Genomic DNA, 24,461 nt, shown 5'->3' with positions numbered 1-24,461 from the left:
TTTGCAATATTTGGATATGCAAAAAATAAATCTTTTTCAACATTGCATTTTTAGTTTTTCAAAAAACTGTGTTGCACCCAAAGTTTTAGTGTTGAACCTAGTGCTCTGATAACATATGTCACATCTCTTTTTTCTTGGGTCTAAATTAACATCAAACATACTCAAAGAATACAGTTATCACTTATTTAAATTAATAAATTATAATGATGCCAAATCATTTAAATGTGATTATTTAAATATTTATAATAATAATATAATTAAAGATAAATTAAAATCTTTTGAGATACATTTTATATTTTAACCCAATTATTTTAATGAAGTTATTTATTTAATAAACTCATTGATGGGGACACTTGATGGGGACACAACCCAACAACAAAATTGATGCAACACAAAAGGGAAAATTATATTAACTAAGAAAATAAGCTAGTACAAATAGTACAGAGAAAATAAACTTCAAAACATGCCCTAAGGGCTTACAATAGCATAAATCTGGAGATAATTTCTCCTTTCAGTACCTCCTCTCAAACTCCACTCCGAACTGCCTTTTACAATGCTAGAAATCTCCTTAAATAGACCCTCGAGAGTTAAGGACTAGGAGTACATTCTAGAAAGTGCTAGTAGGCATCCTCTGACCAAATAGAAGGTTCTAGAAGCTATGTTAGAAGTCAGTGCAAATCTAGAAGAATCCAAAAATGGTAACCGAACTTCTAGGAGGCATAACTTTTGAACCGTAGCTCCGATTGACGAACCGTTTACATTTTCAGAAAGCTCTCGAAGTGCTCTATAGCCCTATGGACAAGCTTCGCTCAACCCCCATTTTTTGACCCTTGTCAAGGTCATTTAATGCCCCTAACTTGACTTTGAAGCATTCTTAGGAGGTCTCCAAAACTCAAAAAATTGCAATAACTTTCAAACCGTGGGGCCTTTTGACCTAATTCTTTTTCTGGAATGCTCTAAATCACAATTACATTCATCTGGCCAATTCAAACCTTCTAGGTCACCAAAATGTTGGCCCAATTACATGCTCCTATTTTTTCAAGATTTTCAAACGCACTGATAGTGGAACTGTGAGAGTTGGAACCTTTATTTGACCTAAATGGGTATCCAAAAATGAAAACATGTCAAATAGAAACTAAGTCTAAGTACATTGTTTTTGGTTACATAGGATTGCCCTTATACCTCTGGATGCTCCTGCATCAGACACCCAGGGTAGATTGAAAAGTGACCCTGTGACTTTATGAATGGTAGACGAAATCCCAAATGGGAAACCTCAGCTGCTAAAATCCAAGTTGAGTCCTCGATCGACCGTCCTTTCCACTTCACCAAATACTCTTCATACTACCTATTTTTGGTACTCGTACCCACATGATGATCTAGAATGTCTTCTATATCCTCCTTCTTAGAAGCAAGAATTGGACATGGTTCTAACACCAGCTCTTCATCTGCACCATCATCATCATACTCTGTTAAATCTGCAATGTTGAAAATGGGAGAAATTTGAATACCATCTGGCAGCTCCACTTCATATGCATTTCCTGAGTCATGTTTCTTTAAAATTTTGCAGGGGCCAAATTTATTCATTTTCAGCTTGTTGTAAGTACCGGCTGGAAATCTTTCTTTTCGTAAGTGCACCATGACTAGATCCCCTACTTGGAATTCCTTATGTCTTCTCCTTTGATCAGCCCTAGCTTTATACTCTTGATTCATCTTGGTAATGTGTGCCTGAACCTCCTCATGTAGACGCTTGATATGTTCAGCAAATTCTTCCACTTCAACACTTGTCCTCTCCTCTTGTTCTATCTTCTGCAGCTCTGGTACAGTCCTTAGGCTACTCCCATATACAACTTGGAATGGTGATTTTCTAGTACTCCTATTTACAGAGTTATTATAAGCAAACTTTACCTATGGTAGAATCAAATCCCATCCCTTGGGCTTATCCCCAACTAAACATCTCAGCAAATTGCCCAGACTTCTGTTTACCACTTTTGTTTGGCCATTAGTTTGTGGTGATGTGTGGAACTGAATTTCAAGTCAGTTCTTAACTTTTTCCACAATGTTCTCCAAAAATACCCCACAAATTCAGTATCTCTGTCAGAAATTATACTCCTTGGAAGACCATGTAGTCTTACCATCTCTTTGAAAAACAAGTCTGCAATATGGACAACATCATGAGTTTTGTGGCATGGAATGAAATGCGCCATTTTGGAGAACCTATCAACCACCACAAATACTGAGTCATTACCCCATTGTGTCCTTGGAAATCCAAGAACAAAATCCATACTTATGTCCTCCAATGGCCTTGATGGAACAGACAATGGCTGATATAGGCTAGTATTGTGACTAAACCCCTTGGCAACTTGACAAACTTGGCAACTCTGTACAAACTTCTTCACATCCTGTGAAATTTGAGGCCAAAAATAATGTTCTCTAAGAATGGAAATGGTCTTATCTCGACCAAAATTTCCTACCATCCCTCTACTATGTTTCTCCTTAATCAAAATTTCCCTCATGGAACTTCTTGGAATGCACAATTGACTACCCTTGACCAACATGCCATCCTGAATCAAATGGTCTAACCACTTGGTTCTATCTACAACAACAGGTTCTTTACAAGCTTTCCATGCTTCAACAAAATCAGGATCCTCGAGGTACAAATTCTTGAGTTCATCAAACCCAACTACTTCAAACTGTCTCCTACTTAGTGCATCTGCAACCCTGTTAGATTTTCCACTTCTATGGTTCAACGCAAATGTATAGCTTTGCAAGAACTCTACCCACTTCATATGCCTTTGATTCAATTTACCTTGGCTATTTAGGTACTATAATGCCTGATGATCAATATACAAAAAAAATTCCTTTGGCAATAAATAATGCCTCCACTTCTTTAAGGCCTGAACTATTGTATAGAACTCTTGATCATAAACAGAATACTTCTTCTTTGCATCATTCAATTTTTCACTAAAATATGCAATAGGCTTACCTTCTTGGCTTAATACAGCCCCAATAGCGCTGCCACTAGCATCACAATCTACCTGGAAAACCTTTCTAAAATCTAGAAGTGCCAACACAAGCTATTCTGTTACCTTCTTCTTTAGCAATTCAAAACTTCTTGTAGCTGTTGTAGTCCATTTGAACTCTTTTCTATCTCCTCTTACTGTATCAGTTAGGGGTGCACATATGCCACTGAAATTCTTAATAAACTTCCTATAAAAACTAACCAGACCATGAAATGATCTTACCTCAGTAGCAAGCCTTAGAGTAGGCCATTCCAAGATGGCTTTTACCTTCTCTGGTTCCATTTTGAGACCTTCAGGTGATATAACAAACCCCAAATAGACTAACTCCCTTTTTGCAAAGATACACTTCTTCAAATTAATCAACAGTTTCTCTTCCCTTAGCCTTTCAAGGACACTACAAATATGTAGTAGATGTTCTTCCAAAATCTTGCTGAAAATTAAAATATCATCCAAATAAACAATAACAAATTTTCCCAAGAACTTCTTAAGTAGCTCATTCATGAGCCGCATGAAGGTGCTTGGGGTGTTTGTCAATCCAAAGGGCATGACTAACCACTCATAAAGACCCTCCTTGGTCTTGAAGGCTATTTTCCACTCATCTCCTTCTTGAATCTATATCTGATGATAACCACTCTTTAGATCTATCTTTGTGAAGTACTGAGCTCCACCCAAGCAGTCCATAAGATCATCCATCCTTGGCAAAGGAAACTGGTACTTGATGGTTATCCTATTTATAGCTCGAGAATCTGTACACATCCTCCACTCTCCATCCTTCTTTGGTGCGAGTACTGTAGGTACTGCACATGGACTCAAGTTCTCTCGAATCAAGCCCTTCCTCAATAGCTCCTGAACTTGTCTATTTAGCTCCTTTGTTTCAGTAGGAGTCATCCTGTGAGCAGCCTTGTTAGGAAAACTAGCTCCTGGAATCAGATCTATCTAATGACTGATTTGCCTTACTGGTGGCAATCCATCTAGAACATTATCAGAGATAATATCTCCAAACTCCCCTACCAAATCTGAAACTTCAAGTGTTATTTCACTACTACCTTCTTTATCTTTCCTAGGAATCAAAGCATAGCACATATGCTGATTTTTCATGCCATCTAAAAACTTCCTTCCATCAACAAGACAAATCCTAGCAATGCTACATACCTTTCCACCTTCCTTTTTTGTGGGCTTCAATTTGTGGCGAACTCCATCCTTTTTGAGAGAGTATGTGTTTGCATGTCCATCATGTACTGTATGTCTATCAAACTGTCGTGGTCTACCCAACAATAGATGGAAAAAATCCATTGAAATAACATCACAGAGAACTTCATCATGGTAACTCCCAGTTTTGAATTTCACTAAACATTGTTCACTTACCAGGACCTTATGATCATCTTTTACCCAAGCAATCTGATAGGGCTGGGGATGTTTCTCCCTCTTGAGCTTCAGCTTAGAGACCATCTCTTCTGATACCAAGTTATCAGTGCTACCTCCATCAATGATCACGTCACAACACTTATCCTCACACTTGCATCTAGTATGGAACAAACTCCTTTGTTGTCCTGGTTCAATCTCACCACTTAGTAGGACTCTTTCATTTACCAAGGTCTCTCCTCTTTCTACATCCTCTGAATGTGATGATTGTGCATCCTCATCCACATGAGCAACCCTAGCTTGGCCCTCAGCTCTCCTATCTGTCCTTCCTTGTCGTTGAGGGCATTCAAAGGCACGATGACCTTCTTCATTATAATGGAAATAGCTACCATGGAAGCCTCATCTTCCTTGTCCACGTCCTCTACCTCTTCCTCTCTGATTTCCAAAGTCTTGGTCACGAGAGCGGTTGAAACCCTCATTCCTTTGGTTCCTGCTAGTACCCTCATCTTCATTTTTCTTTTGGGTTTCATTACGGCCTCCAGATGATCTACCACTTCCCCTTCCTCCTTGACCGCACCCTCTTTGTCTTCCTTCAAACCTTTTATTTAGCTTCTTTTCAACTCGTAGCGAAAACTGGTATGCCTCTTCAATGCTGGTCATTCTTACCAGACTTAATTCCTCCTGGATGCTTGGTCGCAACCCAATGATATAATGAGCCACCTTCTCCTTATTTGCTTCTGCATGCCCCGCTCTAATCAAGAGTTGGTAAAATTCCTCTGTATATTCTTGGACTGATCTTCCTGCTTGCTTTAACCCATGCATCTTCTTAAACAAATCAAGCTCGTAGTCCAACGGAATGAACTTCTTCTTCAATTTGTCCACCATGCGATCCCATCTTGTGATCTTCTCCTTTCCTCTTCTGTTTCTTTCCAATTGGACCTCTTGCCACCAGATTTTGGCATGGCCTTTTAGTTTGGCCTTTGCAAAATTAACCCTATCTGGGTCCCTGATATCCTCATACTCATAGTATTCTTCCAGTTCATTGGTCCAAACGATCAACTCATCTGGTGTCAGATTTCTTGAAAATACACCCACTTCACTTGTGGGTCTTTCCCAAACTTAGTAATGGCCCTAAAAAGTCTTTCCTCTGCATGATTCAAAACTTCCCCATCAAATTCCTCTTCTGGTCCCATTACTTCTTCTTCATTGTCATCCTCATTGTTGTCACCTGCGGCAACATTTGCTCCTCTATGCAGCTCCTCTTGCAATGCCTACACCTGCCTTTGGAGGGTTCTAACCTCCTCAGGATTAATAGCTCTGGCCCTTCCACCACGCTTTCTTTGTGGAGGCATCTTCTAACTCAAACCCACAACCACACAATCTTGGAGCAAACTACCTCACAGTCGACGCTCTATCTAGACACTCAGGAAAACCTGCTCTGATACCACTTGATGGGGACACTTGATGGGGACACAACCCAAGAACAAAATGGACACAACAAAAAAGTGAAAATTATATTAACTGAGAAAATAAGCTAGTACAAGTAGTAAAGAGAAAATAAACTTCAAAACATGCCCTAAGCGCTTACAATAGCATAAATCTAGAGATAATTTCTCCTTTCAGTACCACCTCTCAAACTCCACTCCGAACTGCCTTTTATAATGCTAGAAATCTCCTTAAATAGACCCTGGAGGGTTAAGGACTAGGAGTACATTCTAGAAAGTGCTAGTAGGCATCCACTGACCAAATTGAGGGAGAACCAGTTGTTTGGCAGCTTGTCGAAGTGTGCATTCTTTAGACCTGAGATACATTATTTAGGTCATGTCATATCAGGCGATGGTGTCTCAGTAGACCCATCAAAGATTAGGGCCATCATGGATTGGCCGGCACCCACCACTGTCACTAAGGTGAGGAGCTTTATGGGACTAGCAGGCTATTATCGACGCTTCATTTCAGGATTCTCTAGATTGGCACATCCCATCACATCTCTTTAGAGGAAGGGAAAGAAGTATGGGTGGACAAAGATGTGTGATAGAGCTTTTCAGGAGCTTAACAGAGCCCTCATGAGTGCATCGATTTTTGTAGTACCAGATCCATCCACAGACTTCGTGGTGTGCACCGATGCATCCTTGGATGGTATAGGGGCAGTCCTTATGCAGGATGGTCGACCCATCTCCTTTGAGTCTAGGAAGTTGAAGACTCATGAACTCAACTACCCTACTTATGACCTAGAGCTTGCGGCAGTAGTTCATGCCTTAGTGAGCTGGCGACACTCTCTACTGGGTCATAGATTTGAGCTTCATTTCGACCACCAGAGCTTACAGTACATATTCACATAGCCGAACCTTAATGCTAGGTAGAGAAGGTGGATGGAGTTCCTTTGTGAGTACGATTTTGATGTTCATTACATCAAGGGGAAGGAGAATGTAGTTGTGGATGCCTTAAGTAGAAGGCACCATGAGTTATCATCTATGCCTACTTGTACTGATCTGAGGGAAAAAATTCTTCAGCACTTGCCAGGAGATGAGCTTTATTCAAAGGTTAGTTAGGTGGTGCGTTCTCAAAGACCCTTAGAAGGGAAGTATTCAGAGTATTCCTTGGAGTCCGACAGACTCTTGTGCCATAGAGGACGTATGTATGTACCCCTCACTAGGGGATTGCGCGAGTTCATTATACTTGAGGCTCACAGAGCACCTTATTCAGTGCACCCCAGTTTTAAGAAGTTACACGCAGACTTGAGACAATTATATCAATGGCCAAGCATGAGAGTGCAGATTGCTAACATAGTTGCGAGATGCCTTGAGTGTCAGAGGGTGAAGGAAGAGCATCGACATCCCCGTGGGATCCTTCAACTTCACAAGATCGCTGAGTGGAAGAGGGATGTTATATCTGTGGACTTTATTGGTGGTCTCTCCTTGTTATCTCATCACCATGATGCCATTTTGGTGACAGTTGACACATTGACCAAGGTTGCCCACTTCTCTGTCGTGCATACTACATATACAGCATGAAACATAGCGTAGGTGTTTCTACGAGATATTGTCAGACTTCATGGCATTCCCGTAAGATGATCTCTGATAGGGACTCATTGTTCACCTCATCTTTTTGGAGAAAGTTGCAATTGGCATTGGGCACTAAGCTCAATTTTAGTACAGCGTACCATCCTCAGACTGATGGGCAGACCGAGCGAGTGAATCAAGTTTTTGAAGACATGCTGTGTATGTACGTGATGGACCATCAGGTCAAGTGGGAGGAATACCTACACCTTGTCAAGTTTTCCTATAACAATTGGCACCATTCTTCCATAGGTATGCTGCCTTATGAGGCCTTATATGGAAGACCTTGTAAGACGCCGTTGAGTTGAGATAGGATTGAGGACCGAGTATCTATTGGCCCTCAGTTGGTTAAGGAGATGAAGCAGAAGGTGACTCTGATTAGACAGCACCTAAAAGAGGCACAGTATCGACAAAAGAAGTATACAAATGTAAAGAGGATAGATCTAGAGTATCAGGTTGGCAATAGAGTTTTCTTGAGGGTGTGGCGACATAAGAGTTCGATTCAATTTGAAAAGGTCTCTAAGTTGGTGCCCCGATTCGTTGGACCATTCGAGGTCCTAGAGAGGATAGGACCAGTTGCCTACCGTTTAGCCCTGCCACCTAGCCTATCACGCATCCATGATGTGTTTCACATTTCCGTTCTTAGAGGATACATTTATGATGAGTATCCTATTATAGATTGGGATGCTTTGTAGGTGGAGTTGGACGGCCAGTTAGTGCTACAATCCATCCGTATTATTGCCTAACGGACCCTAGCACTTCGAGGTCAAGAGATGGACCAGGTTAAAGTCTAGTGGGATTGCTACGATGAGGTTATGACTTCTTAGGAGGATGCAGCACAGATGCGAGCACAGTACCCTTATCTTTTTTTATGAACTCCAGGAGGAAGTTCATGCCTAGTGGGGGAGGATGTGAGGCCTCGCCCCGACTCATCCTAGCACCAAAGATACATTATTATTTTGATGCTCATGCTTTGTTATGTCAGAACCTTATTGGATACATTGAACATTGTTAAGCTATTTTTATGATGTGTGATGCTTACTTTAGTTATTTGATTTTTGTAATTTAATGCTTATAAAAATGTATAACAATGAAGAAATTGTATGCAACACTAATACATTTGGTTATGCAAGTCAAAAAGTTAAAAATATTAGTAGAATTAGATAACCAATTATTTAATTGAGAAATGGATGCTTTAATTTATATAATTCCTCTAATATGTAATTCACATTATGCATGTGGTTTTGGACCTACTGATGTGTATAATGAGTGTGCAAGAAAATTAGCCGAGACAACTCAACAGAAAAGCGGAGCTAAACTACTTGTTAATTTTGTGCTAACCTTATATTGTAATTCTTTAAAGGTTGTAATTTACTCTTACTATTCCCCTAATTTTTAATTGTTCCTAATAAGTCTTTAAAGGCTTAGAAACATTAAATTTAAGTAACCCTATGGATAAGGGTATGGGTGGGGGTACTTTCCAACCCTTTAGCCTCCTAGGTTGACTCTTAGGGTCTCTTAAAAACCCTATTATAGGCTGATTTCGAAAATGGGTTGCTATTTACTTGAGTTAGTGAAACCAAACCTCCATCTTGAGTTACTTGAAGCTTAGTGGAGTCAAGGACCATAGTTAGAGGCATTTTTGGAGGAGTTTAGTTTTTGTCACCCAATCCTCTAGTTTTGGGAGGAAGTCTTGAAGATTGAAGGAAGAAAGGGAAGCTCTTCTCAAACCACCATTGCCATAACTCTTTGATGAAGGTAGGAGTTCTTCACTCCATGAATGGTTCTTCATGTGTGTTCATATTTTGAATCTTGCTTGAATCATGTTGGAGACATTATGTAGTTTTGCATTCTTATTGTGTGTTGAGGGTGGATTTGGGAGGGATTTTATCTTGTTTTCTTTTGATGTTATTCATATGCCCTCTTGGTGTGTTGATTGTTTTTGAGAGATTTCATGGGGATGTTTTTGGAAACACTCACCCTTCTATAGGGAAGAAGTGGCCATGCTTGGGGAATGGGCATTAGTTGGACCTCAATAGTGTAGAGTCTCCTCTCATGGAGAGAGGAGGGAGAAAGGGTAGGGTGTATGGGCCCCTACTTGTCACCCCATACCTTGTTGTTATTGAGAATTCTTGAATGTGGAAGAGAATAAAAATCCTTGTGGATATAGCCCTGAAAGGGCCTTGTGAAAGAATGGAAATTCTTGAAGTTTCAAGCTCCGAAAGGGCTAAGTGAAGGTATGGTGATTGACTTCTCCTATTGAGAAAATCCACCTTTCCCCTATATTGGTTCATTGTTGGACCTATTGTGCAACCGGGTGGGAATGTATGTTCAATTTTCTTATCTCCTTGTGTGGTAATCTCCATGTTGCTTCTTGTCTCTTTCATGTTTTTCCCTTGATGCAATGAAGACATTTGGCAAAAGATTTCTTGTCAAAGCCTTGAAGAAAACTCAATGAATTGTAATATGATGTAAATTGTAATTGAATTTGATGTAGTGGCAAAGACATCGAGTTTTCTTACTGGTTCTTTCCCGATGGAGCCTCAAACCAGGATGAATAATAGAGGAAAGAAAAGATTATGAAATTTACCTTGCAATGCTCTCATGTGATTTCAAATTTTGGCATATGTATCTGAGAAAAATAGGATGATAGATGATGTCCCTAAATTATGAATTTTCCAAGTTTTCAATTATGTTAATGAAACACAATTTGATGTTCTAAGTATTAAGAGGAAATGGAATTTCTCATTGTGAGCACAAAGTTAACTCTCTCATTGTAATGGTTAGCTAATGGAAATGTAGACGATTAAATTATGTAATATAGATGTCATGATGTATATTAAATTTAATGTTCATGGGATATGCTAACTTGAAGTTCACATAAAATCCATGTAAATTCTTGTTGAAATTGCAAAAGTAGAGGTCTATGTTGAATTTGATTAACTAGATAGAGCACTTAAGAAAAGAAAAGTTATACTAGTGACATTTAAATCTAAACAATCCTATGATCATAACACAAAAAAAAAAGGAAAACTTAGACAAACAGGATAAGTGCAAGGGAAATTAACAAGCCTGTAGATGCAAATATACTCTCTGGAAAATGTATGCAACATAATCAATTAAAGTTCCCAAGTTTACCTACCATTATGTCATCAAATATCATATCTAAATAGTGATAAGATTGAAACGTAGAAACATCAATTACATACCCTTGTTCTATGAGTGACCAGGGCATTTAAAGGATGTCAGAAAATATTATTTTAAGAAGAAATAATAATAAAACCTAAGTGGGGATGGTCACATCCCCACCTACCCCCTAGGTCGAATGGCTAAAGGAAGCATTAAGGTGTGGGAGGTCAACAAAACAAAATTATTCCTAAGTCCTTTTACATCTTCTAACCATCTCACATTGTGCACTTCACATTAATTGTGATAGGTGGATGTCAAATCAAGTTCCATACCCCATCTGCTTACCATTTTCTTTTAATCCTTAAGAGCTAGGCATGGCAAAATTCTCCCCTACCTGCAGCAAGGTACGCATGTCACTTCAAGTGGGGAACAAAGGAAGTTGATCACATATATAAAAATGTTTGAAAGGAATTGAGTCTGTGCATGACTTAATGTGCCCTCCCATCATATGTTATGCGCTGACCACATTTGCACTCATGCAAGGTGAGGTGACAGGTATGTCGCGCATAGACTTCGGGCAGCGCAAGGGGGGGAGAGGGCGGGGGAGGGGGGGGGGGGGGGGGGGCACATAGGTAGGATAGACCCACTTGGCCTAGGTGAAGTTGGGGGTCAGTCTTAGGGTAGTAGCTTAGTTGGTCTTAAATTTAATTATGTTTTGTAGTGTAGTTACTAGTTAGTAGTTAGTATCTTTTGTTAGTATAGTTAATTGTTTTAGTTAGTATGTATAGATTAGTAAATGTTTGTTAGATATTAGATGTATGTTTAATTTTATATAGGAATGACATTATATTGTTAGTGTAGTATTAAGTTAGTTAGTGCTTTTGTATTAGTTAATGTATTAATATTATAAAATTAATAGATTGTTATTTTAGTTTGGTGATTATGATAATATTAGATTTAAGTAGTTTTAGGTTTAATTTTCAATGCTGTTTACCATTTTGGTTTAATTTTAAGTTAGTTGTTTTAAGCAGTATTTAACTTATTTAAGTTTTGTTAATATTCATTGTAAGTTAGTTTGTAATTAGTAAAGCTAAATATTGGTTGGTTTGTATTTGTAGTTTAAACTATATGTTTAAATATTAATTGTTTAGTTAGTTTAATTGTTCATGGAAGTAAGAAATATGTTTTCATTTAAATTATAAGGTTATGTATAATAATTAGTTCCAATTTGATTAAGAGTAAGATTGAATTTAGTATTTAATTTAAGCAAAGTTTGGGTTTAAATTGTATTTAATTTAGTTAATAATTATTTTAAGATAGTTTGTATTAATTCAGTTTTAAATTAAGGATTGTTGAATTTTTTTTTAAATTAGCTTAAGTTTAATTATGATGAAAGTTGAATTAATGATTAATTCACGTGCGAAGATTACAAACCTAAGATGAAATGTAGAGAACCTTTACTTTAATTGTGAACGCAAGCATATCAAACTTAGAGCATTTTAATTATAAAAAAAAAATTGTGGTCATTTTGCCATTATATTTTTGGGCATGACATTTTGGTATCAGAGCCCATGTTTCAATACTAGGAACCTAAAACCATTATGCTTCTAAAATTATCTAAAAAATTTAATTTTGTAGGATGCCTCCTATTACACAAAGCAACCGACGAGGTAGAGGTCGTAGGGCGAGAGGTGGTAGAGTAGGACAGGAGGATGGACCTCCACCTCCACCACCGCCTCATCTTCCACCACCACCGAACTTGAACTAGGACATTATAGATGCACTTCAAACTTTGATTGGTGTAGTTCAGTAGAGAGTAGTACCTTTAGTTTGGCCAGGTCAGAAGATTCCAGTTGTAGAAGCGAAAGGACCCAGAGGAGGTGGGCCCAGAGTCAGAGCAAGGACTAGGAGTCCCCCGTCAAGATAGTTGGAGGGGCAGGTTGAGCAAGAGGAAGAGTCAATACACTAGAGAGGATCCCCACTTGACAGACCTCCTAGACATATAGGAGATGATATCAAGGAATTGGTTCGACTCGGGCCACCATTATTTACTGGTTCCACTGAGGGGATAGTAGCAGAGGCATGGTTGCAGAGCCTACAATGGTGCTTTGGATTACATCCATATGGGAGTAATCTAAAGGCATGACTAGCAGTTCATCAGTTGAGGGGAGATGCCTCCAATTGGTGGCATCAGGAGGAGATCATTGGAGGAGTGAGCATGGATACCCTCACCTGGGAGTCATTCCTAGAGAGGTTGAAGGAGAGGTACCTATCTAAGCATTTTAGGCAAAAACAGATAGAGGAATTTCATTCACTACATCAGAGGGGTCTCATCGTGGCTCAGTATGAGAGAAAGTTTCTTGAGCTCCTTCCTTATGTCGAGTACATGAAGGACGAGAAACTGTGAGTGCATCGATTTATCATGGGCCTAAATTTCTCACTTTAGGGTTCAGTTTGGGTGACCTTCCCTACCACCTTCAGATAGGTTGTTGAGATGGCACTAGTGGAAGAGGACACTCGAGGTAGATAGGAGTCACGGGATCGATTTCAGAACCGAAACTCTACCCAGCAGAAACCCTCTTGGAAAGGGAATCAGAACTACACAGCAGGGTCCTCTAAGGGCCAATAGTCTCAGCAGCACAAACCCCAACAGCAGTAGTAGAAACCCTCACAGGGTTATCAGAGCTCCAAGCCCAAGCAGTGGCATTCACAAGGTCTGAGGCAAGATCAAAAATTATAGACCCCATAGTCACAACTAGTGAAGACTCAGCAGTCTTCTAGGGGTGGATTCAATGGATCTAGCAGGTTAGGAGGCCCACAATAGTCTGGATCACAAGGTGCCTCATCCTATACATGAGGTCCATGTTACACTTGTGGTGGCATGGGGCATATTGCTAGAGAGTGTTCTCAGGGACAGTCCTCTAGTGGTCAGAGAGGGGCTTTTTCAGAGCTGACAGTTGGCGACGTAGGCAGATCTCACAGGATTTTTGCAGCAATTGAAAACCACCATGCCGAGCATCAGGCCACGGTTATTGATGCTACAGGTAGTATACGAGGTAGCATGGTTACTATTTTACTTTATTCTGGAGCTACTGATTCATTTATATCTCTTTTCATCGTGGAGCATTGCGGGCTAGTGGTAGTCAGGATGTCAGCTGGGAGGTAGAGTTAGCCTTAGGAGGCAGAGTGTCAGTTAGTTCCATGGTGCATAGTTGCCTGATTCAGATTGGAGACATATCCACGATGTATGATCTATGTATTACCCCTCTAGGTTCGTATGATGTTGTTCATGGCATGGATTGGCTGTATGCCCATAGCACTAAGATGGACTATTGACTAAAGAGAGTGGAATGTGTGGATGAGTATGGTATCTCTAGAGTGATCCTCGGGGTTAAGAGACCCATATCCCTTCATATTATTTTCGCTATGTAGCTTAGATGGTGCATGCGAAAGTGATGTTAGTTGCTCGCTATCACCATCAGCGACAGGGAGGAAAATCTAGAGGGGGAGCCATCCCTTGATGAATTTCCTATTTTGCTAGAGTTTGTAGATGTATTTCCTTTAGAGCTCCCTGGTAGGCCTCCACCTAGAGCAGTGGATTTTCATATTGATCTTGTGCCAGGAGCAGAGCCAGTGTCGAGAGCATCATACAGGATGACTACCCATGAGCTTAGTGAACTTAAGATTTAGTTGGTGGAACTCTTAGAGAAGGGGCATATTCAACCTAGTGTGTCACCTTAGGGCACACCAGTGATCTTCGTTAAGAAGAAGGATAGATCACTTAGGTTGTATATTGATTATCGGCAATTGAACAAAGTAACCATCAAGAACCGATACCCTCTTCCTAGGATTGATGACCTCTTTGATTAGTTGCAGGGCACTCGAGTATTTTTGAAGATTGATCTCAAGTTAGGCTATCATCGGTTGAGGATTGTGGATAATGATATCCCTAAGACTACTTTTTGTACTAGGTATGGTCACTACGAGTTCACTATGGTACCATTTGGCCTCACAAATGCTCCAGTTGTATTCATGAGCCTCATGAATGGAGTATTTCATACCTTTTTGGATAAGTTTGTGGTTGTTTTCTTGGATGAAATCTTGATATATTCACATGATGAGAAGGAGCACGAAGAGCACTTGAGACAGGTATTGCAAAAATTGAGGGAGAACCAATTGTTTGGCAGCTTGTCGAAGTGTGCATTCTTTAGACTTGAGATATGTTATTTGGGTCATGTCATATCAGGCGATGGTGTCTCAATAGACCCATCGAAGATTAGGGCCATCATGGATTGGCCAGCACCCACCAGTGTCACTGAGGTGAGGAGCTTTATGGGACTAGCAGGGTATTATTGACGCTTCATTTCAGGATACTCCAAATTGGCACATCGCATCACATCTCTCCAGAGGAAGGGAAAGAAGTATGAGTGGACATAGAAGTGTGATAAAGCTTTTCAGGAGCTTAAGAGAGCCCTCACGAGTGCACCAATTCTTGCAGTACCAGATCCATCGACGAACTTCGTGGTGTGCATCGATGCATCCTTGGATGGTATAGGGGTAGTCCTTATGCAGGATGACCAACCCATCTCCTTTGAGTCTAGAAAGTTGAAGACTCATGAACTCAACTGCCCTACTTACGACCTAAAGCTTGCAGCAGTAGTTCATGCCTTAGTGAGGTGGTGACACTTTCTACTGGGCCATAGATTTGAGCTTCATTCCAACCACCAGATCTTATAGTACATATTCACACAGCCAAACCTTAATGCTAGGTAGAGAAGGTGGATGGAGTTCCTTTGTGAGTACGATTTTGATGTTCATTACATCAAGGGGAAGGAGAATGTAGTTGTGGATGCCTTATGTAGAAGGCACCATGAGTTATCATCTATGACTACTTGTACTGACTTGAGGGAAAAGATTCTTCAGCACTTGCCAGCAGATGAGCTTTATTCAGACATTAGTCAGGTGGTGCGTTCTCAAAGACCCTTAGAAGGGAAGTATTCAGAGTATTCCTTGGAGTTTGACGGACTCTTGCACCGTAGAGGATGTATGTATTTACCCCTCACTAGGGGATTGCACGAGTTCATTATACTTGAGGCTCACAGAGCACCTTATGCAGTGCACCCCGGTGTTAAGAAGTTACACACAGACTTAAGACAGTTATATCACTAGCTAGGCATGAGAGTGCAGATTGCTAACATAGTTGCGAGATGCCTTGAGTGTCAGAGGGTGAAGAAAGAGCATCAACATCCCGGTGGGCTCCTTCAAGCTCACAAGATCGCTGAGTGGAAGTGGGATGTTATATCTATGGACTTTATTGTTGGTCTCCCCTTGTCGTCTCATCGCCATGATACCATTTTGGTGATAGTTGACACATTGAGCAAGGCTGCCCACTTCTCTCCAGTGTGTACTACATATACAGCATGAAACATAGCGCAGGTGTTTCTATGGGATATTGTCAGACTTCATGGCATTCCCCGTAAGATCATCTCCGATAGGGACTCATTGTTCACCTCATCTTTTTGGAGAGAGTTGCAGTTGGCATTGGGCACTAAGCTCAATTTTAGTACAGCATACCATCCTCAGACCGATGGGTCGACCGAGCAAGTGAATACCTACACCTTGTCGAGTTTGCCTATAACAATGGGCACCATTCTTCTTTAGGTATGCCACCTTATGAGGCCTTATATGGAAGACCTTGCAGGATGCCATTGAGTTGGGACAGGATCAAGGACCGAGTATCTATTGGCCCTCAGTTGGTTAAGGAGATGGTGCAGCAGGCGACTCTGATTAGACAACGCCTGAGAGAGGCACATGATTGACAAAAGAAGTATGCAGATGTGAAGAGGATAGATCGGGAGTATTAGGTTGGAAATAGAGTTTTTTTGAGGGTGTGGCCACATAAGAGTCTAATTCAATTCAGAAAGGGCTCTAAGTTAGAGCCCTAGTTCATTGGACCATTCGAGATCCTAGATATGATAGGACTAGTTGCCTACCATTTAGCCCTGCCACCTAGCCTGTCATGCATCCACGATGTGTTTCACATTTCCGTGCTTAGACGATACATTTATGATGAGTCTCATATTATAGATTGGGATTCTTTGCAGGTGGAGTTGGATGGCCAGTTAGTGCAATAGCCCATCTGTATTATTGCCCGACGGACCCTAGCACTTCGAGGTCAAGAGATGGACCAGGTTAGAGTCTAGTGGGATTGCTATGATGAGGTTACAGCTTCTTAGGAGGATGCAGCACAGATGCGAGCACAATACCCTTATCTTTTTGATGAACTCCAGGAGGAAGTTCATGCCTAGTGGGGGAGGATGTGAGGCCTCGCCCTGAATCATCCTAGCACTAAGGATACATTATTAGTTTGATGCTCATGCTTTGTTATGTTAGAACCTTATTGGATTTTTGTTATTTTATTTTTATCATTTAATGCTTATAAACTAGTATAACGATGAAGAAAATGTATGCAACACTAATACATTTGGTTATACAAGTCGAAAGGTTAGAAATATGAGTAGAATTAGATAAACAATTATTTAATTGAGAAATGGATGCTTTAATTTATATAATTCCTCTAATATGTAATTCACATTATGCATGTGGTTTTGGACCTACTGATGTGTACAATGAGTGTGCAGGAAAATTAGCCAAGACAACTCAACGGAAAAGCAGAGCTAAACTACTTGTTAATTTTGTGCTAACCTTATATTGTAATTCTAATAAGTCTTTAAAGGCTTGGAAACATTAAATTTAAGTATCCCTATGGATAAGGGTATGGGTGGGGGTACTTTCCAACCCTTTAGCCTCCTAGGTTGACTCTTAGGGTCTCTTAAAAACTCTATTATAGGCTGATTTCAAAAATGGGTTGCTCTTTACTTGAGTTAGTGAAACCAAACCTCCATCTTGAGTTACTTGAAGCTTAGTGGAGTCAAGGGCCATACTTAGAGGAATTTTTGGAGGAGTTTAGTTTTTGTCACCCAATCCTCTAGTTTTGCGAGGAAGTCTTGAAGATTGAAGGAAGAAAGGGAAGCTCTTCTCAAACCACCATTTCCATAACTCTTTGATGAAGGTAGGAGTTCTTCACTCCATGAATGGTTCTTCATGTGTGTTCATATTTTGAATCTTGCTTGAATCATGTTGGAGACATTATGTAGTTTTGCATTCTTATTGTGTGTTGAGGGTGGATTTGGGAGGGATTTTATCTTGTTTTCTTTTGATGTTATTCATATGCCCTCTTGGTGTGTTGATTGTTTTTGAGAGATTTCATGGAGATTTTTTTGGAAACACTCACCCTTCTATAGGGAAGAAGTGGCCATGCTTGGGGAAAGGGCATTAGTTGGACCTCAATAGTGTAGAGTCTCCTCTCATGGAGAGAGGAGGGAGAAAGGGTAGGGTGTATGGGCCCCTACTTGTCACCCCATACCTTGTTGTTATTGAGAATTCTTGAATGTGGAAGAGAATAAAAATCCTTGTGGATATAGCCCCGAAAGGGCCTTGTGAAAGAATGGAAATTCTTGAAGTTTTAATCCCCGAAAGGGCTAAGTGAAGGTATGGTGATTGACTTCTCCTATTGATAAAATCCACCTTTCCCCTATATTGGTTCATTGTTGGACCTATTGTGCAACCGGGTGGGAATGTATGTTCAATTTTCTTATCTGCTTGTGTCGTTATCTCCATGTTGGTTCTTGTCTCTTTCATGTTTTTCCCTTGATGCAATGAAGACATTTGGAAAAAGATTTCTTGTGAAAGCCTTGAAGAAAACTCAATGAATTGTAATATGATGTAAATTGTAATTGAATTTGATGTAGTGGCAAAGACATCGGGTTTTGTTACTGGTTCTTTCCTGATGGAGCCTTGAACCAGGATGAATAATAGAGGAAAGAAAATATTATGAAATTTACCTTGCAATGCTCTCATGTGATTTCAAATTTTGGCATATGTATGTGAGAAAAATAGGATGATAGATAATGTCCTTGAGTTATGAATTTTCCAAGTTTTCAATTATGTTAATGAAAGGCAATTTGATGTTCTAAGTATTAAGAGGAAATGGAATTTCTCATTGTGAGCACAAAGTTAACTCTCTCATTGTAATGGTTAGGTAATGGAAATGTAGATGATTAAATTATGCAATATAGATGTCATGATGTATTTTAAATTTGATGTTCATGGGATATGCTAACTTGAAGTTCACATAAAATCCATGTAAATTCTTGTTGAAATTGCAAAAGTAGAGGTCTATGTTGAATTTGATTAACTAGATAGAGCACTTAAGAAAAGAAAAGCTATACTAGTGACATTTAAATCTAAACAATCCTATGATCGCAACACAAAAAAAAGAGGAAAACTTAGACAAACAGGATAAGTGCAAGGCAAATTAACAAGCCTGTAGATGCAAATATACTCTCTGGAAAATGTATGCAACATAATCAATTAAAGTTCCCAAGTTATAGAGATTAAATAATACATAAATAGAATCAATATTACCTACCTTTATGTCATCAAATATCATATCTAAATAGTGATAAGATTGAAACGTAGAAACATCAATTACATACCCTTGTTCTATGGGCGACCAGGGCATTTAAAGGATGTTAGAAGATATTATTTTAAGAAGAAATAATAATAAAACCTAAGTGGGGATGGTCACATCCCCACCCACCCCCTAGGCCGAATGGCTAAAGGAAGCATTAAGGTGTGGGAGGTCAACAAAAGAAAATTATCCCTAAGTCCTTTTACATTTTCTAACCATCTCACATTGTGCACTTCACATTAATTGTGATAGGTGGCTGTCAAATCGAGTTCCATACCCCATCTACTTACCATTTTCTTTTAATCCTTAAGAGCTAGGCGTGGCAAAATTCTCCCCTACCTACAACAAGGTACGCATGTCACTTCAAGTGGGGAACAAAGGAAGTTGATCACATATATAAAAATGTTTGAAAGGAATTGATTCTATGCATGACTTAATGTGCCCTCCCATCATATGTTATGCGCTGACCCCATCTTCACTCATGCAAGGTGAGGTGACAGGTCTGCCGCACGCAGACTTCGGGCAGTGCAAGGGGGGGAGGCACATAGGTAGGACAGGCCCACTTGGCCTAGGTGAAGTTGGGGGTCAGTCTTAGGGTAGTAGCATAGTTGGTCTTAAATTTAATTATGTTTTGTAGTGTACTTACTAGTTAGTAGTTAGTACCTTTTGTTAGTATAGTTAATTGTTTTAGTTAGTATGTATAGATTAGTAAATGTTTGTTAGAAATTAGATGTATGTTTAATTTTATATAGGAATGGCATTATATTGTTAGTGTAGTATTAATTTAGTTAGTGGTTTTGTATTAGTTAATGTATTAATATTATAAAATTAATAGATTGTTATTTTAGTTTGGTGATTATGATAATATTAGATTTAAGTAGTTTTAAGTTTAATTTTGAATGTTGTTTACGATTTTGGTTTAATTTTAAGTTAGTTGTTTTAAGCAATATTTAACTTATTTACGTTTTGTGAATATTCATTGTAAGTTAGTTTGTAATTAGTATAGCTAAATATTGGTTGGTTTGTATTTGTAGTTTAAACTATATGTTTAAATATTAATTGTTTAGTTAGTTTAATTGTTAATGGAAGTAAGAAATATGTTTTCATTTAAATTATAAGGTTATGTAGTATAATTAGTTCCAATTTGATGAAGTGTAAGATTGAATTTAGTATTTAATTTAAGAAAAGTTTGGGTTTAAATCGTATTTAATTTAGTTAATAATTACTTTAAGATAGTTTGTATTAATTCAATTTTAAATTAAGGATTGTTGAATTTTTTTAAAAATTAGCTTAAGTTTAATTATGATGAAAGTTGAATTAATGATTAATTCACGTGCGAAGATTACAAACCTAAGATGAAATGTAGAGAACCTTTACTTTAATTGTGAACACAAGCATATCAAACTTAGAGCATTTTAATTATAAAAAGAAAATTTTGGTCATTTTGTCGTTATATTATTGGGCATGACAGACATGGGAGGGAGTTGGGCTTAAATGACTCCTTTCTTTGGCTTTTCTCTCACTAGTAGTGTCCTCCTCCTTATCTGCAATATATTTATTTTGGATGGCTTTACTTTTTTACCTTTTATGGGGGTCTTATATTTATTGTTGCCAATGGAAATAGAGCTTGGATGATTCTCAATTTTAGGTTTAGGATCAACACTCACATATTTTTTCCTTTTTCTAAGGGATCTCCTCCAACTTTTGGTTTCATATCTGAATCCACAATCTAGATATTCTTCTCCCTCTTAAATTTTTTGAGGATGTTGTGTGGGGAGGACTTGAGACTTTTGGTTTCAATATTAGACATCACCTCAAATGACATTTAGGTGGTCTAGGATGATATATTTAGGCTATGGAGGATCACCTAGACGTTGATATATTGGGTAGTGTAAAGATATTTGTAGATATTAACTAATTTGAACATGAAATTTTGGTGAATGATGTTATAAGGCTTACTTTTTTCATTTTGACCCTAACCTTAAGAATATCTTTCATGGAGTAGAGTAAAAGGTTGGGAAAGAAGATGAGATTCAAAAAATGGTTTAAAATGGGGAAATTGTAGTGGTAAAAAAATTTGGATTTACCCTCTAAGGTAAGATATCACATGATAACATAGCATACCTCTTGCTAGTGATGTAGAAAAGTCATTTTGAAAAACCGACATTGCCCGTGAGTAAGGCTATCACTACAATGGAATAACTAGTTTAGGATGTCTTTGTTTGCAACATAGGTTTGTTTTATTTTCCCATTTTCGGCCATCTAATGATAAACCACCAAATTTTGAAAGGACTTCCTCATTTATCTCAAATGAGATCTCATTTATATTCATATGCCTATTGTTCATGGTATTAACAAATTACATAGAGACAGACACATCATAATCATCAATGTATTGCATAAATGGCACCAACCCACCCTCCTTGAGTTAAGTGCAAGAAGACTTATTATATTTTTGAATGGAGTTTGACACAATACGAATAGGGTTTCACTCATTTCACCACTCTCCAACAAAACCTTAATGAAATCCTCAAAAACATCTGACATTACCCCAGTTAATTCAAAATATATAGACTTAAAAAGACAATAAGACCAACACTTAGAAACTTGAGAATGAAGAAATTAAAGTGGTAAAAACCCAAGTAAAAAGGCTTTAAATAATTATTACCCACTATGGGTACACTCCACCTAGAATCATAATGACCCTTTGTACTATCATTTCACAGTCATACACAACTTGTTTCTCTATTAGTACGAGTACCTTCATTAAACATATCACATGTCCTTTTTCTTAAGACAAAATCACACTAAATCTTGCTAAAGAAGATGTTTCAACTTTTTGAAAAAATCTCCCCCAAATTGAACACCACTTAGAAAACCCATCAAAATCCTCGCATAATAAATGATTTTACAACCACCTTTTGGGAATACACTCAAAATAATGATTACAAAACAAGAAGTAAATTTTCTCAAAAAAGTATTTGATTTCATAAAGTAGTTATTTAATATCTCTTTTAAATAAATCTTGGATATGAGCCAGAAGCTAGTCAATGTTTTCCCAACTACATGTGTTAGTCATTGTGTACCTAATCAAAGCTACTACGTTTACAATCTCATTACCTTCATAGAACTTGTGATAGATAGCCACTTAGCAAAATCTTGAAGTAAAAATATGGGCAACCTTAATGACTTCGAAAATATTCTAGCTAAATTTAATTTTCCCTTTAGTTGTTTCAATAATAAGTTGCAAATCACCCTCCACCACCAGGTTTTGAATACCAATTAAACTAACATGCTTAAACACCAGAAATAGACCCATAGCTTCAATAAATTTTCTAATATGTTTACCATAATTAATAACATAGGCCTTCACCAAATTACCATGGTCATTCCTAATAATTCCCAATGTAACTACATAACCATCCTTTATAGATCCATCAAATATAAGTTTGTACCAAGGGGAGGGGGTGGTTTCTACCTCACCCATTTTTTGGTCAATAGTTTGGAATTGTTGAATTTGGATATGAAATCCATTATTCTCCTTTTATTTGAAATAATACATTCTTGTAGTATTGGGGGATTGGGGGCATTTTCCACCTCTAGTGGGAGATGCATCCATGTAATAAGATAGCAAACAATTAGATGGTGACCAAGGGAGAAGATCTATCCCTAAAAATTTGATTGATTCTCTCCTTCCATATTTGTCAACACATATATGAGGTAGGAACTTCCATAACATTCTAATGAGGGGGTGGAAGGAAGGACACTCCCAACCCTAAATAAATTCTTGAACATCACCTTTTCAAACTCATTGAACTTTGAATCCATGTATAATACCCAACCATACTTGCCTACCATGGGTGCAATGAATAAAGAGATGGGTGATGGCTACCTCCTCCATATGGCACAATACACACACATGATAATAAATTGAAACTCTCTTCTCTTAAGGTTATTGATTGTGGGTATAGTTTTATGCATGACCACCCACCAGTAGAATTTACCTTTGTGATTGTTCTTGGATTCTAAATGTATTTCTAGTCACTACACTTATCATCTCCAATAATGATAGTATAAGCATATTTAACACTAAAATCCCATGAGGAATTATAATTCTTCACAACCACATGTTCAAAAGACAAGGAACTCTAAATTTTTCTATCATTTAGTAAATATCATGGGATAAAATGTGGTGTATGAATACCTAGTTGAGCTTTATCCATTTGCCATTTTTATCAATATAATTACTCAACCATATCCCAAGATGGCTCACATAGGTATTCCTCAAGAGATAAAATTTATCTTGGCCAAGAATGCACTCAATTGAATTATCCTCCCAAAAACTAATTTTATTTCAACTCCCAATCACCCATCAGATATACCTCCTCGAGATTTTTTTACTATGAACAATATTAGTCAAAATAATTGGGCCCATCGAGAGGTCAACATTACCAAGAGTATACTGAAACATGCATATCTCATCAAAAAAATTGGGCTTCATAATTTTGCACCACCCAACATTATCCGTAGTTAATCTGCAACCAATCTTTTTGATGAGCACCTTGTTTAGCTCATCTATTCTTCATAGATTTAGACCTCCTATGATTTATGTTTGCAAAAATTCTCATAGGCCACAAGACTCAACCTGGACTTCTCTTCAATTCAAGACCTCAAAAAGTTGCACTATGTTTTTTGAATAGTGTCCCTAACTTTTCCAAATATTTTGAATAGAGATAAGAAATAAACAAGGATACCTAGGAAGGATTCTAGAAGGAGTTTTAACTTACCATCACTACTTAGAACTTTCATCTTCCAACTAGCCACATTTCATTGCATATGCTCCATAATTGAGTTCCAAAACTAGGTAGTGGCCTCTTTAATGGTAAGGGGTATTATCCAAGGTAGGTGTTTGGGAGGATAGCGTGTTGATACTCCAATTCCCTTGTAATGTTATCTTGTAGGCTTTTTTCCAAGTTGAAAAGAGTATGTCTTTCTCTTATGATAGTTTATATACTAAGATAAAAATTTAGCATAGTCATTGAGGAGCTTCTTAGCACAGAGATTCTCTTATAGAAGCAATCCAAAAGAGGAAGGTATCATCCAAAAATTTTTGGATCGCATCTAGGAGTTACCAACATAATATATTTTATTCATCCTTGTTCCATCATGCAAAGGAAGTTTCTTCTGAGCACCTCCATCACAATGATGAGAAAATAGGGGGAAAGGGGGTCCCCATGTCACAATTTCCTTGTAGACTAAGATAATTCTAATCAGGTTCCATTAAAGAGAACAAGAAACTGGATAGAATGGACAACCTTTGTAATCAAAATATAAATTTCTCCCCAAAACCCATCCTAGATG

This window comes from Cupressus sempervirens, chromosome 2 (assembly GCF_028749045.1).
Source record: "Cupressus sempervirens isolate cs-2001-9-10 chromosome 2, ASM2874904v1, whole genome shotgun sequence".
Taxonomy (NCBI): domain Eukaryota; kingdom Viridiplantae; phylum Streptophyta; class Pinopsida; order Cupressales; family Cupressaceae; genus Cupressus; species Cupressus sempervirens.
This window is presented reverse-complemented; position numbering follows the sequence as displayed.